The sequence below is a fragment of the Macrobrachium rosenbergii genome, chromosome 26 (genome assembly GCF_040412425.1).
Source record: "Macrobrachium rosenbergii isolate ZJJX-2024 chromosome 26, ASM4041242v1, whole genome shotgun sequence".
Classification (NCBI taxonomy): domain Eukaryota; kingdom Metazoa; phylum Arthropoda; class Malacostraca; order Decapoda; family Palaemonidae; genus Macrobrachium; species Macrobrachium rosenbergii.
The window spans coordinates 3,311,008-3,319,982 of record NC_089766.1 but is presented as its reverse complement, the minus strand read 5'-3'; the positions used below and the strand labels follow the sequence as shown (position 1 = coordinate 3,319,982).

Here is an 8,975-nt window from a genome sequence, read left to right as displayed (position 1 = left end):
GAAACAAAATGATTTCTCTCTCTCTTTCCATTAAATCCTACTGTCAACACCGCCCCCCCCCAAAAAGAAATAGGTTGATTGTCGTGAATTGCAACTGGAATGGAGAAATTCTTAGGCCTAGCGGTCTCATCCCAAAAGAGTTTTTGAAAAACACAGGGTCACCACTGTCAGGAGTCAGAGAGATGGAATTTAATGGTTAACACAGTTTGTCCTGAACCAAGGAACAAATTCAATACAGTTGTCACGATGTTGCAAACAAGTTCACTGATGTCGCCTGCTAGTACGACAACATAACAGATGGGCAGTCTGATGATGCAAATTGGAGCCACACTGACCTACTAAACGCATAAATGGCCTTTTAATGCGTAGCGATTACGGAAGGCAAACTGAAAGGAAGTTAGAAACCCTCGAGAGAGAGAGAGAGAGAGAAAGAGAAAGAAAGGAAGAAAGAGTGCGAGATGTAGATGGATGCAACAAGACCAAAATAGACCAGCTGGGTGTCACTGCGTTCGGGGATAAATTGGTCTTCGGTCTATACACATCAATCTGTGTGTGTGCTCCTTCGACAACAACTGAACACCATGTTGTTTGAAGCCAGTTGTTTCCATGTCAGATTGAGTTGATATGTTATCAAGAGAGCGACATTGTTCATAATAACTATAATTTTGATGCGACTGTCATGACACTGATGTGACAAAAAAAGATTAGATACTGTCTTTTAGATTACTGATATGGTGTATGGTAGGCGTTGCCATGATAACATCATGTGCACAGATAGGGGTTTGGTGTTTGGGGGAGGGGAAGAGGAGGGGAAGGGGGTAAAGTAAGCAGTGCCAACGAGATGATTCATATATCAGTCACTCATTGGCTCAAATGAGACGTCATAGGCATGCAAAAGATGGCTCTGACTTCACAATGCCACGATCCACGGAACAGGTCAAAACCGAGAAGAGAAGAGAGTGATTTGTAGAGGACGAAAAGGGGCCATCTGAACGCATAATGGATGATAGCGGTTCCGAGTGGTGGCACAGTACGGCATTATAGTTAAACTTGGTCATACCTGGCGAGTAGTGGCACCTCCCCTTAACACCTGTTGCATCACGACACCCCCCAACTTACGGTGTCAAATTACACGGCTTATATCTCTACCGGGATGCGTTGCAAAGACAACCAGTGACTGGTGACATGACCAGAGAGACAGATAGGGGATGGCTGTCTCGAAGAAATAAAGAAAAACAGCACAGGGACCTTGAAAATAAACAGCGACAAAATCTCGCAGAGTTTTAGCTACTTTTGAGGAGAACTCGGTACGGGGCGTTCCAATAATGCGGTCGGGACGGTGGGGGTGATGCTCTTCGGTGGCGATCAGTTGTATTATAGTATCTCTCGGGTGAACAGCTCGGGGAAAAATATAACACCTATCATAACGCAGTGCACTGGATAGTAACTATACGGACCGAAGTTTATTAACTGGCCATTTGCGATTGAACTCCGGATAGAGGTTTTTACAAGAGTGTGGTGTTACGAGAGCCGCCGCGAGATCTCTAACTTTTCTCCCAGTGTTGGTCTAGGACTCGAAGATGGCGGACTTGAAAGGGGGAATCATCGCGAAGGCCGTCCAAAAACATGCTGGCAGAGCCAAGGAAAAGGTAAGTGGAGGCGCCGAGAGTGAATTAAAGGTTTGTTCTTTACACGACCCCTTTCGGAAGGGTTGCGTTAACCCCCTCCAAGGGGTTATTCGGTAAAATTTCGCCCCTGCCAAATAGTTTCCACAACTATAAAGGGTTACTCGAGTTTAAAGGGACACAGGAGGGAGGAACCGCCGAGGCATATTTTGACAACCAGCTGGTCCTCCTCTCTCTCTCTCTCTCTCTCTCTCTCTCTCTCTCTCTCTCTCTCTCTCTCTCTCTCTCTCTCTCTCTTTATAATTTCAAACCTCGGCCCAGCTTCGAAAAAGTTTTCAAAAGTTGCCGGTTTTGTAACGCATGTTTGTATATAGGTCTATTTAAAAAAATTACAGTACCCTATATTTTTAAAATGTCTTTTGTGGCAGTGATTCTTTTTTTTTTATTATTTTTATGTTATTTTTCATTTTTAAAATCCCGTTTCGGCGAGAAATACCGATCGTGAATCACTGGACAACGGGAGAACGTTTTCCCAAGGTCTCTTTGAGGGCGCTCAGTCAAACGGTGCTTTACATTCTTGACGAATTCGGCCGGATTTGACGTATATATATTTTAAAACTGTAATTGTTGTGACACTTTGTGAATTACAGACATATATTTTCTTTCGAATCGTGATAATTGTGATTTTGTGTATGCGAAATCCATTGTAATCAGCGCCGTGGCTATCAAGGTTCGTGAACTTGCGTAAATATTTATTGTTTCATTTGCCCCTTTTTAGTTTTATTTTAATTTTAATTCTATTTAGTTTTTGCTTTGGAATGTTTTAGAAATGTTTTCGGAATGTTTGCGAAGTGAAAGGAAATTCATGAAATGTATTAAAGCAACATTAGGTAACGGCAAATGATAGTAGTATGGTTGTAGGCCTAGCTTTCGCAATGCTTGTGAGCACAGCAAAATTATATATATATATATATATATATATATATATATATATATATATATATATATATATATATATATATATATGCATGCAAGTGTGTAGTTATATATAAATTTTAACTTCATGGAGAGTGTTTGATGTTCTATACTGTATATAAACTTTTTAACATTTCATTTGTGAATTGAATGTACCAAATTCTTGCTGCTGATGTAGAAATTTAGTCGGTAGATTCAAAGATTAATTCAGTAGCGGAATAATTATATGATAAATAAAGAAATAATATTATTATCTCTGCATCTAGGCCTATACAATAACCATTGTACTAAGTTGTTCATAAATATATAAAGAAATAATATTTATTGTCAACTCTGCATCTAGGCCTATACAATAACCATTGTGCTAAGTTGCTCACCTTGAAGAATTTTCAGGTATCGCATAGCTTTGTTTTTTTTTTTTAGACATGGAGAGATTATAATATGCTTTGTTATCCTGCCTGAGCTTATCAGTGAGGTTATAGGCCCCTTTTGTGTAGTTATTTGGGATAATAGCATGGCAGTCATATATATATATATATATATATATATATATATATATATATATATATATATATATATATATATATATATATATATATATATATAGTAACCAGGACTGCCACTAAGACATAAAGTTTATAAAAAGATATAACATATTCGACTACTGTACTAGGCTGAAGCTTATAGAGTAGAGTTATTTAAAACTTTTTTTTTTTTTTTTTTAAATGGAGGACCGTTATGGCAACCATATTTTCATAACCGGCAGAGTATGTATAGTCTCTGATACCAATATACAGAGGGTATAATGTAGTACATTTCCACACTTGCCTGTCGTTTACCTGACAGGTATCTGCGACTTTCTATAGTATTGTTATTCTGTCAGCGCAGCTGAGGACTGGTATGGCCACGATTTTATATTGCCGTGGTGTCACCCAACGCATGGCGACGCAAACAAACCTGTTATGGGGTCCTGTCAGGAATAAGTGTGTGTGTGTGTGTTTTGTGGTTTTGAATATGAAAGTACAGCTGATTTCGTATGCATTTCATTTCTCCTGCTTGGGGTACGGTTATAGAGTTTGTGTATTCAGAGGTGTTATTGTTTGTTTTACTAGTGTTTGTCGGATGTTTGAACGTAGTGACAGGGTGCTGCTATTTTAGTTTTTGCATTGGAAATGACGTTTGAATGGTGTAGGTCTCTCTCTCTCTCTCTCTCTCGTTTGTGTGTGTGTGTGTATGTGTGTATATGTACACGCACCAGTTGCTTTGGACTGTGTAGACATATTACTGTTTCTCTGAACTGTTAACTTTTTCTCTGGGCCGTATAGGCATATAGCTGTTGGTCTGAACTGTGCATGTGCTCTCTCTCTCTCTCTTTCTCTGAACCATGAAGTTATTTCTTTGAACCATGTAGGCACGCATTTCTGTTAGCACGTAACTGTGTTTGAACTCTATTGACACATCTACAGCTGGCTCTGAATTGTATAGGTCTACACCCGTCACAGAACATACAGGCCTAGTGATGTCTCTGAACTACATAGGCCTACAGATTTCTGAACTATATAGGTTTACAGATGGCTCTGAACCATATAGGCCTAGAGATGTCTTAAACTGTATAGGCCTGTAGTTGTCTGGACCGTGTAGGTATATTTAGCTGTTGTTCTGACCTGTATAGACATATGGTTGTATGTCCAAACCGTGCAATTGTCTCTAAACGGTGTAAGAGCACGGCCTTCTGTGTGAACCATGTGGCTGTCTCACTGAACCGAATAGGCATTTACTCTCTCTCTCTCTCTCTCTCTCTCTCTCTCTCTCTCTCTCTCTCTCTCTCTCTCTCTCTCTCTCTCTCAGTGGTAGCTGTAGGGCGTATGGTTCTCTCATTCTCCCCTTTATAAACCTGATAGGCTCAAAGACGCTCTCTCTCTCTCTCTCTCTCTCTCTCTCTCTCTCTCTCTCTCTCTCTCTCTCTCTCTCTCTCTCTCTCTCAGATAAGACAGTCTAAGATGTTGAAATGGAAATGATAGACACGGTTACTTTGTTGATGACAATGGTGAATTGTGGTAAAATCCTTTTTTTTTTTTTTTTTATTGAATGAGTCTTGGTTAAGTGGGATTATAGCCTCACTTTACATTCACAATCCCTGGCCGAGCTATAAGGCTTTTAGAAAAGCCTGTTACCTGACAAAGTACTCCTATAGTTAATACTAAAAGTTTTGTAATGAAATACAAGTGAAATAATAGGCTGAAAAAATTATGGATAAAAATGACAAGAAGAAAAACATTTAAATGACAAACTATGGGGATATAGGCCTACTGCCTTCAGGGCTTAAGAATGGCTTCTATAGTCTTAACACTATATAGATTCTAAAATCCCGCGGTCTTAGTAATTTCTGAATGCTGCCAGATGTTTCGTCGATTATTAGAGACAGGATTTGATTATGACCGCAGTCGAGTTGTATCAGTTTTTATCAGAATTAGGGGGCACCCTTTCCTAGAAAATGAAAGCGTAATGTTTCGATGCAGTGTGTATGTTTGCACGTGTTCTTGTAAGGGAAAGAGTGACGCTTATTCGTAATCGTGCTAATTAGAGAGTGCAAGGAATGTCTCGCTAAATACTGTCAGTTTTTCTGCCACGTTATACCAGATCTTGGTCTTGACATGAGTCTCTCTTGACCGTTAACAGCAAGATTCTGTTAGGCATTTTTCGATCCTTAAGGCCTGCCTACACTAGGAAACATTGTTTGCAGACTGTTTGGAAACAGTTTCGTGAAAACTGTTTGTAAACAGTTTAGAAACAGTTTGTAAACTTTGTTTCCCAACGGTTTCCATAACAATTTTCAAACTGTTTGCAAACGATGTTTCCTAGTGTGGACAGGCCTTTCAAGTTTCACAGTTCGCTTGATGCGCCTATTAAACGTTTGCCTGACTTGGCCAGACTTGTTTTCGAGCAGTTATATTGCAATTTATGCTCGAGGTCGGTAGCTGGTCTTTGAATGTTATTATTAATAAAGGTAGGGGTTCGTGGTCATGTAAAATTCAGTATTTGATTCAGGACATCGACACACACACACACAAACACATATGCATGGGTGGGGGTGTTGAGGGTGGGGGGTTGTGGTACCCGGATTCTTAATTATTGACACAAGCATTAATTTATGTTCCTGATGGTTGGTCGACTGTGGTAAGTTGCAGCCGAAGTAAGGAGCGGTTGGGAAATAGCAATCTCGTCACCAAAGGACTTAGAAAGAATTGAAAGGTTTTTTATATATATATATATATATATATATATATATATATATATATATATATATATATATATATATATATATGTATATATAATATATATAGACAGATAGACAGATAGATAGACAGATAGACAGATAGATTCAACTTCCGGAGAAACAGCTCAAAGAACAATGCTTAAGGGGGTCAGGGAAGGGTACTATCCATATTACATTTTATCACAATAGGCCGACATTACACAACCCTTCTTAGATAAATAGATAACATACACAGGATAAACAGTATGTGTACATACTAGTAAAGAGGTGAAGAACGAATTGTTTTACTTGTGCGAAAACATTCATTTGCATCAGTCTCAGTGCACCCTCCCACCCAGTGACCTTGGCCGAGGTCCTCCCCCATTGTTTTGGATCAGGGTCACGTAACGGTCAGTGTAATTGCGTTTAATACGTTGAAATGACTCTCTCTCTCTCTCTCTCTCTCTCTCTCTCTCTCTCTCTCTCTCTCTCTCACACACACAACACAACTCTCTCTCTCTCTCACTCTCTCTCTTCTCTCTCTCTCTCTCTCTCTCTCTCACACACACACACACACACACACACACATAAACACACAATCACAGAAGTTCTCTCTCTCTCTCTCTCTCTCTCTCTCTCTCACACACACACAGTCACAGAAGTTCTCTCTCTCTCTCTCTCTCGCTCTATGTAATGGCTGGTAGCAAATGGCGTCTGTTAATAAATGCATAATTCATAAGGCTGACATTATGAATTGTACAGATTTGGAATTCTTTATCATCTTCTGTATCTCCTGTCTTATGAACTTGATGATATCTTGTACAGACGTGGCTAAGGCTACCCTTCTTCTTTCCTTGTCTTTCCCTTGCTTTGTTTTTGGGTCTGGGCCAGAAAGGGTCACCTGATTTGCAAAAAAATGAAAAACTACTTTTATGTGTATTTACGTTTTTTGATGTTCGAGTGTTATTGGCACCCAGAAAGATAACAGAGAGAAAGTTATAGAATAGCATATAACGGGTTATATGCCCTGTAGAATTTCTGATAATTAGGCCTTAGGCCTTTGACACCGTCAGAAATTTATTTCCTCGTGTGAAAAGAGCAAAGAGAAATCTTGTTTTACCTGAGCAGATTGCACCTGTAATCTGATTAACTTCCAACGTATCTGATTGCTCCTGGGTCTCGAGATTCTATTCTCTCTCTCTCTCTCTCTCTCTCTCTCTCTCTCTCTCTCTCTCTCTCTCTCTCTCTCTCTCTCTCTCTCTCTCTCTCTCTGAGTGCCGGAAAAGCTCCACTTGGTATAACTGTTTGACTTTTTATCAAAAGATAAATATACGTATTAGTATCTTTACTTTTCCTTGTGTGACTACATGCTGTAGACCTTAGAAGGTGGTGTTATAAAGGTTTGAACAGAAGATATTCTCTCTCTCTCTCTCTCTCTCTCTCTCTCTCTCTCTCTCTCTCTCTCTCTCTCTCTCTCTCTCTCTCTCTCAGTGCTGGAAATGCTCCACATCGTATAACTGTGTAACTTGGCTATCAAAATATTCGTTCTTCATTTTGTGAACAATAAAAATATTGTGTGGAAAGGCAATTATAATTCTTCCGTTAATTCATATTAGTGTGAACTACATTGAAAAGGTATTTTATACCATTATTTTAGCTTATTATAAAGTATATGGTCTACATGATTACATTTCGCAGTGAAGAGGACCGTTGTGCAAACGGTTGAAAGCTCCCCCCCTCTTTTTACCCTTTTTTGTATTTTGGAAATACAATCTCATATGCAATATTGTGGCTTTTCACTCATATTAATCTAATGTTTTTATTTTCCATGCTTTCTCAGCATTTTAAAGGACGGGGTAAGTTTTTGGTAATGTCCAATAGTTTCTTTCCTTTATTTTTGTGTTTTGTGGACGTAATAACTTGAAGTGAATTTATTTACAGAGTGAAGTACTGTTCATTGAGAGAATTTGTAAAGTAAACATATTTTTTTAAAAATTTTTGTATCAGAGGATTTTTGTGGTATAGTTGTTTTTGCTGATTATCGTCAGTAGATTCCTTATTGTTTTTATTTTATTACTTATTATAGAAACACACACACACACAAACACACACACACACACACATATATATATATATATATATAATACATATAAGAAGTGTGTATGTATGTAAATTCACACTTATTATATTAAATCTCGTTTGTTGTATCAGTAATATTTTTATCATAATTTTCCAATCTGTTATTGTTCTTATTATTATTTGGGAGAAAAGCTCTCTATCACGAGAGTTCATAAATGTACTAAAGGGTCCACAATGATATAGCCTAATTGTTTAAGGCTCGTGTAAAATTTATAAAAGCTTTCGAACCTCACTCTGGGTTCATCTTGTGACAGGAGTTGAACCCAGAATAGGGTTCGAAAGCTTTTATAAATTTTACACGAGCCTTAAACAATTATATTATTGTGGACCCATTATTATTATTATTATTATTATTATTATTATTATTATTATTATTATTATTTAAGGAAAAAATATATATACATATATATATATATATATATATATATATATATATATATATATATATATATATATATATATATACATATACACACGTACATACATACATATCTCCTCACCTCCATAATAATACCTGGACCTGTCATTAACTTTAACCCTAAAAATATATTAGCAACGTGGTTCAATCATCCTTATTCACTGATGGATATGTGTGTACAGAAATGAGTACTCTGTTTATCAACACGTTCCGTTTAGGGGGAGGGCGTTCGGTACGCGTAGTTTACTCGCCGGTGTTTACAAGTTTGTGGTTGTACTCTAAACTTACGGTGTGGATAATACAACACGCCCGTCTTTCAAAACTATGGGATGGCTTATGGGATTTGTTTGGGAATGCGATGGTGTTTTGATGTTTTTTTTTTTTTTTTTGATAAAGGAGTGGCTAGGTTTATATATATATATATATATATATATATATTATATATATATATATATATATATATATATATATATATATATATATATATATATATATACTGTGTTTATATACTGTGTTTATATATTATATGAGCTTTTCAGTCAAGAAACATGCCAAGTGCCAT

The 8,975-nt window shown here is 37.5% G+C and overlaps 1 protein-coding gene across 2 annotated transcripts in view; it reads left to right on the top strand.

Moving 5' to 3' along the window:
- Positions 1–1,173: 1,173 nt before the first annotated feature.
- The window catches only part of Amph (amphiphysin), a 140,967-nt gene continuing 133,165 nt past the window's right edge, over positions 1,174–8,975 (top strand). For both annotated transcript variants that reach the window (XM_067127866.1, XM_067127865.1), the window contains exon 1: positions 1,174–1,649. The gene's annotated coding sequence lies outside the window, so the exon portion shown is untranslated. The remainder of the gene's footprint in view (positions 1,650–8,975) is intronic.